Here is a 14043-nt window from a genome sequence, read left to right as displayed (position 1 = left end):
TTGTTTGGTCCATTCTTGGATCAGCTAGGGCTGATCAGGGTTTTTCTTCTCCTGTGCGGTTCTCTGGTTGTTGTCTTGGTTTCCATGCCAACAAGCCCTTCTCTTCGTGGTTTGCTGGTCGTTCCTTGCCGATCAGGCAGGGAGCGCTTGATTTCGTATCGGCGGAGTCTGCTATGAACCTCGGCTCGGCCATCTGGTGTCAATGGCTCTCTGTGTCATCGGCTCTCCAGTAGCCGGCTTGGCGAGTCTCCCTCTGTCGGTGGAGGTTTTCAGCGCTCCAGCTGCGAGGCGATCGTTTTCTGTCATCTGGTGTCAATGCTTCTCTGTGTCACCGGTTCCAGGATCCTTCTCGCTGTCTCTCAGGCTCGGCTCTCGAGTTCTGTGTGGCTCGCCTCCCAGGGTCTGTCCCCTGTGTGTCTCTTCAGGTCCTTTCTGGTGTGTCTCTTCTCTGTGTGTCGCCATCAGCCCTTTTTATCAGGGAGAGAGAGAGAGAGAGAGAGAGAGAGAGAGAGAGAGAGAGAGAGAGAGGGAGAGAGAGAGAGAGAGCCCTTCCCTGCCTATTCACGTCCACAATCTGGCTTCCTTATTTGGCCACATTCCTTGTAGCCGGCTTGTCTGTTGTGTCTTGTGACAACAAGTTACACAATTTATTCTGCTGACACAACCGTTCACCATGTGGCTGTCGGCCTGTTTAATCATTACTTGATGAGAGGATTAGTTTTTCACTGAGTAACACTTTATTTTCCTGATTAAATTATATGACCAATATTGTACAGCTTTTATCTTCTAGTATTATGAGTTTTTATTCTTTATTGTGACTAAGTTTATACAATGTAGCCTATTTCATTATTTTACATTTTAGAATTAGCAAATCAACTCATTTTATTTGAACCCAAACACATGGACACTTTCCTTTATAATACTAAATGGTAGTCTTGGCTGAAAACAGTTGTTTAGTCATTTCACCACATGTTATTTGATTTCCATATTTGTAGGACGATTTACTAGTCTCCATGAAACACCACATCTTGCAAATGGTCTAACCCTTTACCTCTGATATTTACCAATCAACTGCATTTCTTATTGTTCTAAACCTTGATGCATTGAACACTTGGTCTCCCACTAGACCATCTGCCATGTCGTAACCTGAAATTCCTTACTTAGGGTAAATATGACCTTTTGATCTCAACTGTTATTTTTAGTTTGGTTCCTGTTTCAAAGATAATGATCTCCTTCCTTGTCAGTTGGAGGGTGGCCATTTCCTAAACCACAGCTGCTAACCAACCAGTGGAATGTGCATTAACGTCATAAACAGTCTTTTTGCCCTATCAGCGAACCATCATCTGTGAAACCCTGACGGCAGATTGTCCTCCAGTTAGCTGAGTGCGGGGTGATCTCCCTCTCAAGCCTAGGGTCACAGAATCAATCAGCATTTTGTCTTTCTAATCATTACCTTGTACATTTCAGTTGCTATGTTCATGTTTTCATTTAGAAATATACGACATATAAGGAAATGTTCCCTCCCCCTCTGTCTCGTGGTGGAAATGTACATATGAAATAAACCACGCCAGTTAAGGCTAAAGAGGACCTCGTTGTCATGACCAGTTATTTTGCTCCCCGGGTGACTCTGTCAACTGGTTATAGGCCCAGATCACGGAAGAGCAAAATAACGATAGTTAGTTAGCTGAAAAGTTTAGGCTAGTTTAGCAGCGGGAGAACCGCGAGATGCTAAAGCTAACGGGCAGCTAAGCTAAGCTACAATCAACAGATGGCGACCAGAGGCAGGAGCAAGTGGCCCACGTTTAACGGAAGGGCAGAAGAATACGAGCTCTGGGAAGAGCGGATGTTGTGCTGTATGCACGGAGTAGGGCTGAAAAAGACAATTTTGACGGGCCTCACAGGAGAAATAACGGAGGCCGCGCAAGCCCTGGATACAAAGCTGAATGCTGACGCATACTGCGAGCTAGCACCACTCCTAGACAACATGAGCTTGGGGCTGATATTCCGGGACACAAAGGACAAAGGCAGAGAGAGTCTAAAAGTGTTAAGAGAACACTACATCGGCAAATGTAGGCCCCGGATTGTATCCCTGTATATAACTTTGACCGTGACTGAATACGTCATCAGGGCGGAACAGATCATCACGGCGCTCAAGAGTGCAGGAGAAGCACCGAGCGATGGACTAATGATGGCGATGGTTATGAGGGGACTACCGGAGATGTATAAACCATTCACACTGTTGGTGACACACAGTTCAGCGGACATGTCGCTGGGGGAGTTCAAGGCCAAGCTGCGGAACTTCAAGGCCTCAGAAGACTCAGACACGGTCGTTGAAGCGGCGGGAGAAAGGGTAATGAAGGCCCGGGCAGCGCCAAAGAAAAAGACCGGACCCCTGACGGAGATGGCGTGTTGGCGATGTGGAGAAAAGGGTCACCGAAAAGATAAGTGCATAAAAACTGTTTGGTGTAGTTTCTGTGGAACTTCGGGACACGCGGACAGAGTGTGTAGAAAGAAGCGCGAACAGAGCGCTCGGTACGCGCACGTGCAAGATGCCGGCTGTGTGCAAGATGGCGGCAGCGGTGGACGTGAGGCAAGTCGAGACGACGCCCCGGAGAGCAGCGGGAAGAGAGGACTTCACCTTCGGGGTGCAGACAGCATATGTCAGCCAGTCAACGCAGCAGCAGCAGGTCCAAAGGAAGGGACTGATCGTGGACACAGGTGCGTCGTCCCACATTATCAACGACAGGAACCGATTCAAGAACTTTGACAGCACCTTCGAGCCGGAGAGACACAGCATGGAGCTGGCAGACGGGAAACGCACATTCGGGTTGGCGCAGGGGAGAGGAGACGCACAGGTACGCACGTTGAAGAACGCCCTCTACATACCCTCGTTCCCACAAGAACTATTCTCTGTAAAATCTGCTACTGAAAACGGTGCCAAAGTGTTCTTCGATGAAGGTAACGATGTTCTTGTGGAGCCTGATGGTACGAGGTTTAACATTGAGGTGTACAAGAGAATGTATTATCTACAAACAGAATGTAATGAAAATGATATGTGTAATGTCAGTCATGATATTCAGACATGGCATGAGATCATGGGTCATTGTAATTACGAGGATATACTGAAGCTGCAGGCGGTGACAGTAGGCATGCACATTAACGGTGAAAAGCATAGACCTAACAAAGAATGTGATGTGTGTATAAAGGCAAAGTTCACTCAAACAAGGAACAGAGGTCCCACGGAAAAGGTAAAGACACCACTTGAGCTAGTTAACACAGATCTAGCCGGTCCAGTAAATAATGAGTCCATAGGTGGTGTAACTGAGGGGTACAATTCCCTGACTGTATTACTAGATATGATACTTACTACCACTACCTTTGTACTTAATATTCGGCCACCCAGTACACGGCATAAATATATTATGATGAACACTGTCACGTAGATGAAACGGATCCAACACAAATGTATGAATTAGAAATAGGTCTTTATTTCTACACAGCGATGGTGTGTAGAGCAAGCACTTAATCAAATCAATCACATTTATGAATGGAAATTAGTATGCACTTTTATGGCAAGAGTATTCGTCGGTATATCAATAGAGAATGTCCAATCTCTGAAGGCGCAGGTGGTACATATACGACCTGGAATAGTTTAAGGAATAACAGCAATGATACTTTAATGATTATATACTGGATACGCTAGGGGGGGTTAATCCGGTCGCTTGTAAGCCGACAGGAGTAGGAGGGGGGGGGGGGTAGAATCCGGCTGCCTCATCCGGCCAAGGGTATCCCAGGTGAACCCACTGTAGTGCCGTTCAATGCGCCGGCGATCCTTGGACCACAGATGAAAGCAGGTGGACTCTTTGTGGGCCGGCGTTCTCCGGTCCACGGAGGAGAGACGTGAAGCGACCTCGTCTTGCAGAGCGTCTCCTCACCTTGCGTCCTCTCCAGGGGGGGGGGTTCCAACACACGGCAGTGTCGGGGGTCTTTATCCATGGAATAATCAAAGTATACAAAGCATAATTCGTGCCTGGGAAGGCGGGCTGTCGTCGGTAGAATAATCCGGTATACAGGTCCACTCGCTCGTCGGCTCTGGGGCTCCTCGGGTGCAGCTTCACGTGGGGTCAACCACCCTGGGTAAGCAGCCAGTTCTCTGCCCGAAACGATGGGGTACTGACTACGGTAGTATTCTCACCGCACGAAGCACTATATATTAACAGACTATTATTAGCTTAATAGACTACGTCCAACTCGACGATATAGTGCCAAATATGACTATTCAAATATTAATATACACGATGTCTCAATACCGATGGTAGGCGAACTTGGCCTTACTCCCACACGTGGCGTCGCGGGGAGGCTTTACGTCTGTGACTCTATTGGAGGGTAAGAAACTGGACTGAAAAGAAAGTCCTACTTTAGTAGCGCAGTATATATACGCACTATGAACAAATAGTCCCATTAGTGGTGCGGTAGTCAGATTCCTACGCGGAACTAGGACTTGTTCGTACATGTGGAGCGGTACGTTTGAACTGGGTCTGAGGGGTATGGCAGCCTGGCACCAAGGTCTCGACCAATAGTAGAATGGAGACTATTATGGGATGTTCAGTAGGCTAGAATGGATATTCAATGCATATTGTACAAGGAATATACAAGGGATATCAGGGAATATTAGAGAATATACAAATACAATTAAATATATATATATAAATAAATATATATATTCGGTTTAATCTGGCCCTTCACAACAGCCACCCCCTGATTGGTCCCAGACCTAATCAGTTAAACAGAGACAGATTAATCGCGTTGTCTATTTACACATAAGGGTTTGCTGTAGGGGTCAGTCAACTTCACAAAGTCATAGGGTTATAGGGTCATGGTCATCATCGATTGTGTCTGGGAGTCGGGGCAGTTCTATGAGCCTCGCCACGGGACGGGTGTTAGTGCGACCCTGGACGAGCACTTCAGCTGCTCGGACCTTGCCGTCGGCACCGGTGATCACTTTGCTTACGCGGCCGGCCGGCCACATAGCTCTGGGCAGTGATTGATCAATAATCATGACGACTGTTCCTTCTGTAAAATTGTCTCTCTGGGCTCGCTGCAGTAGAAGCAATTCTGCTTCCTCGTAGTTAGCTGCTGACATATCAGCGGGGGACTTGCACTCCGGGTGGTACCGCAGGAATGTTCTTTGTTGTGCACTCTCTATGGACATGCAATCGTCTATGTTAGGGTCGGTGGAGGCTACGGTGCTCAATCCACAGAACACAGACTTCTTATTTTCCACCTCCTCTGGACTTGCTTCCCTCGGGATAGGCATGGGCCACTGTCCTTCCGGGAGTCTTAGGAATGCAGGGCCGTCACTGTAGACATTGCGACGGGTGAGGTCATCCAGGGGCATCCCCCGGGTGATGACGTCAGCTGGGTTCTGTTTTGTATCAACGTAGCGCCACTCTGTTTCTCCGGTTAACTCTTCGGTTAAGTCTTGAATCTCGGTGACTCTGACTCCCACGAAGACTTTGTACTTGCATGAGTCCGATTTGATCCAGGCGAGTACCGTCGTGGAATCTGACCACAGGATTGTTCTAGACACCGGTATGGTGAGCTCACGTTGGATGAGCGTGGCTAGGTGCGCTCCGGCTAGGGCTGCGCAGAGCTCTAGACGTGGGATAGATTGTTGCTTGCGTGGGGCTATTCTCGAGCGGGCGAGGACAAATGCTGTGTAGATCTCTCCCCCCTTCTCTTGGGCCCGCAAGTAGGCTACTGATCCGTATGCGACCTCTGAGGCGTCACTGAAGACGTGTAAGTCCATTTTACATGTCTCTGGCCTCACCGTGGGTGGGAAGTAGCTTCGGCGCATATTAACGCCTGGGAGTGAGTGGAGCTCCATCTCCCACTCTCTCCAGGTGGATGCAAGGTGTGCGGGAATGGGGTCGTCCCAGCCCTGGTCCTTGTCCCACAATGCTCGTACAATCATTTTGGCCCTGGTGGTGTACGGTAGAATACATCCTAGCGGGTCATATTGTCGGGCGAGTGTTGTGTACACACTCCGTCTGGTGGTCGGCGCCGCCGCCGGCCTTCCCTGCTCCGTAGTCAGGGGCTTGTGTCTGTAGTGAAGCGAATCTGTTTTGAATCGCCACACCAATCCCAGGGTCATCTCCTGGGCTTCTCCCGGGATTGTAGCCATCCAGGTCTCGCTGCTGGCTGCCTTGTCCTCGGAGGAGAGGCTGCGCAGTACTTGCGGATCGCTGCTGGCCCACTGCCTGAGATCAAAGCCGCCTTTGATCAATGAGGCGCGGAGTTTAATCAGGAGAGCCTCGGCTTCTTCTTGGGTTGAAAGGCTTTGTAGACAGTTGTCTACGTAGAAGCTGTTCTTTACGCTGTGTCGGACCTCTTCGTCCGCTGCTGGGTCCTCTGCTACATGTTTCTGTAGTGCAAATGTAGCACAGCAGGGGCTGCACGTCGTTCCGAAGGGGAGGACTTCCCATTGGTAGATGGCTGGGTGCTCATCTCCTGGCTTCTCTCTCCATAGGAACCGTAACAGGGGCTTGTCCGCCTCTACTAATCTCACCTGCAGGAACATTCCTTTAATGTCCCCGCTGATGGCCACCTTTTCCTGGCGGAAGCGGAGTAGAACGCCGAGTAGGGAGGGGCCGAGTGTGGGACCGGGCAGTAACTCTTTATTCAGATTTTGGGATCCGATCTGGTAGCTGCAGTTAAATACTATGCGGTCTTTACCGTTGTGATGGACCTTGTGGTGAGGCACGTACCACGATTCAGTGGTCTGGTCAGCCTCTTTAATGTCCATCTTTGTGACGTGTCCCGCTGTGATGAGCTTCTCAATCTCAGCGCGGTATACACTCTCTTGGGCGGGGTTCTTGGCTAAGCGCCGCTCCGTGTTCAGCAGGTACCGTTCTGTGGCGTCTGTCTTGGCGTGGAAAGTAGGCATTCCTTCTCGCCGCAGGAGTGGCGTGGCGTATCTCAACACGCCGTTGACCGGGACTCTCTTGGTCCCTGTCTCGAGGAGGTGAATGGCGTAAATGTCATCTTTAGAGCGAATGTCTTTCTTTCCGTTCTTAAAGGGCATTTGTTCCAAGGTCCATAGCCGCTCTACGTGTTGCAGGAGTGCGGTTTCTCCCTCTGTGACTCGGGAGTGGAGACATCTAGTGGCTGTACTTCGGTTGAGAGATTTGGCGAGCGGGCCTTGGAGAGTCCATCCCAAACGGGTCTCGACTGCTGCAGGACAGCCTCGGGGTCCGGTATGAACCCGGTCTATCGGGACAATGAGGTCTGCATGGTCGGAGCCTATCAACAGGGTCGGCATAGCATTGTCTATGAGCGGGATCGGTAACTTGCGCAGATGTGCATATTTCTCCATCAGCTTGGCGACGGGGTATGTGTACCGCGACAGTCCTATTTCTTGGCTGGTGAAAGCGTCTGTAATCTGGTACCGTCGCTCAGGCTGGCCGCTTGCTGCGATAGAGAATGAGACATTCTCGCCCTTTATCGTCTTCAAATCTCGTCTTATTGTCCGAATTGTCATTTGGGTTTCGCTTCCCCGCAGCCCTAGCTGGGCCGCAGCGGAGGCGAGCAGCAGGGTCTTCTCTGACCCGTCATCGAGGACGGCGTAAGTGTCCAGGACTTTATTCTGGTAGCTTAGTGTCACACTCACTACTTTTAGGAGTACTCGGGCTCCACTGCTGCTGGCGGGATCGATGTACATGACGCTCGCTTTGCTGCTGGATGGTGCGGGTGAAGGGCGCCGTCTGTTACTGTCGTGAAGTATGTCCAGATGGGCTCCATCGCACTTGGTGCACCTTTTCTTTAAGCGGCATTCGGCTGCCATGTGTGAGCGCGCACAGCGAAAACAGCGCTTGTTGGACTTTATCCATTGACTTGCTTCCTCCGCGTTCAGCTTGGGGAAGGAGTCACATTGCGCTAGCCAGTGTTCTTTCTCACAGTAGGGGCACACTATCTTCCACTTCTCCGTTCTGGAGGGGGTACTGTGGCTCCTGCTGCTCGGTACTGACTCCGATTGGTGCATCACAGTCACCGATCTTCTTCCATCATTTAGTCGTCTGGTTCCTTCTCTGGAGCCAGGGGTGCTCCGTCCGAATGTATCTAGCCGTAGGCTGCTGACTTCTCTCGCCAGGAAGTCTGCTAGATCGAGGAGGTTCGGTTCGGGGCCATTCGGGTCTCGGTGGTCCCTCTGTCGCCTAAAACGCTCCTGTCGAGCGGGCGGCAGCTTCTCCAAGATCCTTTCCACATTTGAGTTGGCGTAAAGTTCATGCCTCCCCTTCTCTCTCTGCGCTCCCAACATCCCTACCAGGGACTGCACTCTGATGGACAGGTCGTCCAGTGCTCGATTGTCTATTGCTGGGGGTAAGCGGTCGATGTGTCGGATCTCCTGGATCACGTAATCCCATATGCGCCCATACCTCTGGTCCAATGCTACCAGCGCTGCTGTGTATGGGGTGGTGGAAGTTGCGTAGGCGAGCGCTATATTATGTGCGCGGGGTACCTTTAAGTGCTTCAGTAGGATGGCGTATTTATGGCGTTCATCCAATACATCCACCAACATGGTCTCCAGACACATGCAGAGTTCCGTATACTGGGCCCGGTTCTCTTGGGTGAAGTCGGGTACCATAGGCGGGCCAATGTATGACGCTGACTGTGGATACATCGGCGAGCGTTGGGGGAGAGGCCTCCTAGGCGAGTCTCCTCCCGCTCCTTGGTATGGGCTGGTACCGGCAGTGTACCATGGCCCGCTTGTCCAGGTGCTGTTCCTCGGTGCGGGTCGTGCGTCGTGCTCACCCGTGTATAGAGTCGGGGGTCTGTAGCGCAGCTCCGCGGGAGTATAGCCTGGGCTGTACCGGACCTCCTGGTCCGGTAGAGTACTGTGCTGTCGTCGGGCGTGGTTCTCCTCCTCTTCCTCTTCGTCTTCAGTTAGGTCATCCAGTGCTTGTAGTCTCTGGTTTAGCCTCTCCACAGGATATGCTGCTCCTTCCCGGTTGCTAGGTCTCGCTTGGACCGGTGGGGGGAGGTGGTCTGTGGGGGGTATAGACCTCGTCTGTTGGTCAAGTTCAGGGTTGTTTACTCGGCTAGGGGATGCCGCCCTGGAGGTGTGTCTAGACGAGTTCCTGGAGCCTCTGGCGGAGGGAGAGGGTGTTGTCCGTCTGATCAGCTGTTCTATTAGTTGCGCTTGCTGTCTGTCGCGCTCTGCGTCCCGTAGAGCACCAGCAGCTGCTCGCTGGCTGTCTGCTCGGTCTCGGGCCACATTCTCTTCTCTCTGAATGCGTCTTAGTTCTAGACGTATATGCTCTTCTTCGCTCCGCTGCTGGATCTGCAGTCGGTCGCGTTCAGCAGCGGCGTTCAGGCTGATGAGGAAGGCCTGCTGTAGGGTCCTCTCTGCCTCGCTGGGAGAAGGCGGTTGTATAGGGGAGCCTTCCCTCGGGGTACTCCTTGCGGAGCCTTGGAGCTCTATCTCCACGGTGCTCTCCCCGTCTTCTTCCGTGCCGAGTTCTGTCTCGGTAGCGTTGTATTCCTCCCGGGACTCATCGGGGACTACTTCTTCAGTACTGGCGGGGTGTGAAGTCATGTCTGGTTCCCACTGGTCCCCACCGTGAACTTGGTCAGTTACATTAGAGCCCGTAGGGGCCTCTATGGTCGGGGTAGTCTGGGCGTTGGGGTTAGACATACTTTTACTTTCTAGTTTTACCGCGTTTACTGTTAGTAGAAGACTAGGTTGTTGACTGACAGCGTAAGCCTCTAAGTACTGAGGGAGCCGTCGTTCGCGCTGCGGGCGTTGGTTAGGAGGATCGTTTCGTGGAGTGTTCATCATAGGCCATTTCAATATTAATAACACTATATTAATATTACACTAATTACCCTCCGGCTCGAAGGACCAATTGTAACTGAGGGGTACAATTCCCTGACTGTATTACTAGATATGATACTTACTACCACTACCTTTGTACTTAATATTCGGCCACCCAGTACACGGCATAAATATATTATGATGAACACTGTCACGTAGATGAAACGGATCCAACACAAATGTACGAATTAGAAATAGGTCTTTATTTCTACACAGCGATGGTGTGTAGAGCAAGCACTTAATCAAATCAATCACATTTATGAATGGAAATTAGTATGCACTTTTATGGCAAGAGTATTCGTCGGTATATCAATAGAGAATGTCCAATCTCTGAAGGCGCAGGTGGTACATATACGACCTGGAATAGTTTAAGGAATAACAGCAATGATACTTTAATGATTATATACTGGATACGCTAGGGGGGGTTAATCCGGTCGCTTGTAAGCCGACAGGAGTAGGAGGGGGGGGGGGGGTAGAATCCGGCTGCCTCATCCGGCCAAGGGTATCCCAGGTGAACCCACTGTAGTGCCGTTCAATGCGCCGGCGATCCTTGGACCACAGATGAAAGCAGGTGGACTCTTTGTGGGCCGGCGTTCTCCGGTCCACGGAGGAGAGACGTGAAGCGACCTCGTCTTGCAGAGCGTCTCCTCACCTTGCGTCCTCTCCAGGGGGGGGGGTTCCAACACACGGCAGTGTCGGGGGTCTTTATTCATGGAATAATCAAAGTATACAAAGCATAATCCGTGCCTGGGAAGGCGGGCTGTCGTCGGTAGAATAATCCGGTATACAGGTCCACTCGCTCGTCGGCTCTGGGGCTCCTCGGGTGCAGCTTCACGTGGGGTCAACCACCCTGGGTAAGCAGCCAGTTCTCTGCCCGAAACGATGGGGTACTGACTACGGTAGTATTCTCACCGCACGAAGCACTATATATTAACAGACTATTATTAGCTTAATAGACTACGTCCAACTCGACGATATAGTGCCAAATATGACTATTCAAATATTAATATACACGATGTCTCAATACCGATGGTAGGCGAACTTGGCCTTACTCCCACACGTGGCGTCGCGGGGAGGCTTTACGTCTGTGACTCTATTGGAGGGTAAGAAACTGGACTGAAAAGAAAGTCCTACTTTAGTAGCGCAGTATATATACGCACTATGAACAAATAGTCCCATTAGTCGTGCGGTAGTCAGATTCCTACGCGGAACTAGGACTTGTTCGTACATGTGGAGCGGTACGTTTGAACTGGGTCTGAGGGGTATGGCAGCCTGGCACCAAGGTCTCGACCAATAGTAGAATGGAGACTATTATGGGATGTTCAGTAGGCTAGAATGGATATTCAATGCATATTGTACAAGGAATATACAAGGGATATCAGGGAATATTAGAGAATATACAAATACAATTAAATATATATATATAAATAAATATATATATTCGGTTTAATCTGGCCCTTCACAACAGGTGGCTTTAAATATGTGCAGTCTTTCACAGATGTGTGTACAGGGGCAGTGTTTGTTTACTTTCTCAGAGCAAAGAGTGACACACTCCAGGCCAGAGAAAAATTCCTTGCAGATGTAGCTCCGTATGGCAGCATAAAATGCTTAAGGTCCGATAACGGAACAGAGTTCACAAATAGAGAGTTCCAGTCACTGCTGAGAAGGAACAAGATCAGACACGAGACGTCCTGTCCTTACTCCCCGCACCAGAACGGGATAGCAGAGAGGGAAGGACGCACTCTTTTCGAAATGGCTAGGTGTAAGCTAATAGATGGTAACTTATCTAAGAGTCTATGGCATTATGCGGTACAAGAAGCCTCTTACACCAGAAATCAGTCTTTTAACAAGCACACAGGCACCACCCCGTATGAACAGCACTGAGAGGAAAAAGGTGTGATCTAGCCAGGATGCACAAGTTTGGGTCAGTGTGTTATGCTTACCAACAGGACAGAGGAAAGCTCGAGTCCAGGTGTGAAAAAGGACTTTTTGTAGGGCATGACAAGGGCAGCCACGCTTTTCTAGTCTATTATCCCGGTAAGGGGAAAGTGCAAAAAGCACAGGTTAGTAAAGTTTGTCACAAAGACAACATGTGAGAACGAGACACAGACACAGGAGCCAGAGCTGGACTCCAGAGTAGGGTGTGAGGAAAGAGAGACACCACAGCCTAGTGTACTGAGAACAGACATGCAGACAGACGGTCAACAACCCCCAGAGGATGATGACGAGAAGCACCCTAGGGTAACGTCACGTGCCTCATGCAGTGGAAGATATCCCTCCCGGGAACATAAACCCCAAAAGTATCTGAAAGACTATTCCCAGAGAGAAAGTGACGAGGATGACAGTACACTCACCAGCATAGATTACTGCTACAGAGTAGTGAGTGGTGTACCTCAGACATTTAAAGAGGCCATGATATCCCCTGAGTCAGGAAAATGGGAGAGAGCAATGGATGAGGAGATGAGGTCCCTAGAGGACAATCATACTTTTACTCTAACAAAGTTACCAGAGGGTAGACAGACAGTGGGAGGCAAATGGGTGTACTCAATCAAGGAAAGTATTGAAGGGCACAACAAGTACAAGGCCAGGTTTGTAGCTAAAGGCAACAGTCAGAGGGAAGGAATAGACTACGGTGAGACATTCTCCCCTACAGCCAATCTGACCAGTGTACGGGTAGTGATGCAGAAGGCAGCTGAAGACAACTTGATTTTACACCAGATGGATGTGAAGACAGCCTACCTGCACGCACCCATTGATAGAGAGATATATATGGAACAACCTGAAGGTTACGAGAAGAAAGGAGAGAAGCTAGTGTGTAAGCTAGAAAAATCCATTTACGGCCTGAAACAGTCTGGGCGAAATTGGAACGAGATGCTTCATACATGTCTAATTGAAGATCACTTCATACAGAACCCAGTAGACCCCTGTGTTTACACAAAGGAGTCAAAAGAGTCAGGAAAAGTGATAATTGTGATTTGGGTGGATGATTTAATCATCGCAGCAGACAACACTAGAAACCTAGAGCAGGTGAAAGGTATGCTCTCCACCAGATTCAAAATGAAAGACCTACAGTAGGTAGGTTAAAACATTTTCTAGGCATGGACTTCGAACAGTCTGCCAGTTGTGTAAAAATATCCCAGAAGAGATATGTGGAAAAGATCCTGAAACGTTTTGACATGCAAGAATGTAGAACTAGGGAAACACCATGTGATCAAAAGCTAGACTACAAAGAGGATGCTCAGAAATTGACAGATGTAAAAATGTACAGAGAAGCTGTAGGTAGCCTCATTTATTTGACAACATGTACTCGCCCCAGAGCATGTGAGCGGAGCGGCGCAGGAGCGGAGCGGGGAGTGGAGCGGGTGGTTTTGAAGTGAGCGGCGGAGTGGGTTTTAAAATGGGTCAGCACGACTTCCGGAGCGAGAGCTCTCCTCCGCTCCAAGCCGCTCCGGGCCGCTCAGTGCACACGGCACTGCGCGCAAAATCATAGCATGCTCGGTCCCTCCCAGACCAGTAGGCACCGGTCCACAATGCACCTGTAAACAGAATTGTGCTTAAAAGAAATCCCACAACGTGAAAGCATGGCCGTGTTTGCTAAGTATTATAAAAAAGTAACAGAGAAAAAGTTCCAATGTATCGTGAAAACAAAGTTGCCCGCAAAGTGTTCAGTATTCCCAGTGGCTCTGCGAGCGCAGAGCGGGTGTTTTCAGCTGCATTTTGTTTAAAATGCACAAAGTGACAAAAACGAATAGCCTATAGCCTACTTTATTGCAAAATGCAATAATTGGCCTGCCTAAAGTTAATGGCCCAAAGTTAGCAGCATTGCAGCCAGGGAGCGAAATTAACTTTTTGACTCACCGGCCAGTGGCGGGTAGATGGGAAGAGTCTACCCGCCAAGCATATTTCTTACCTGCCAAAAATGTATATATATTTTATATAATTTTTTTTTTAAATAAAATATATATTATATAATCATACTTGTAGTTGTATTATCTGCGAGACATCGCCACCACGCAATAAGTCAAAATGCTTGCTATCTGCAAACAGCTCCACTGTCTGTGTGTATACTCAGTGATGGGCAAGCTACTTGGAAAATGTAGCAAACTACACTACAAGTTACTCTCGATTAAATATAGCTCAACTACAATGGAAGCTATCCCCAGATAAAT

This window comes from Notolepis coatsorum, assembly GCF_963971535.1.
Source record: "Notolepis coatsorum genome assembly, chromosome: 11".
NCBI lineage: Eukaryota > Metazoa > Chordata > Actinopteri > Aulopiformes > Paralepididae > Notolepis > Notolepis coatsorum.
Note: the sequence above shows the minus strand (reverse complement) of the source record.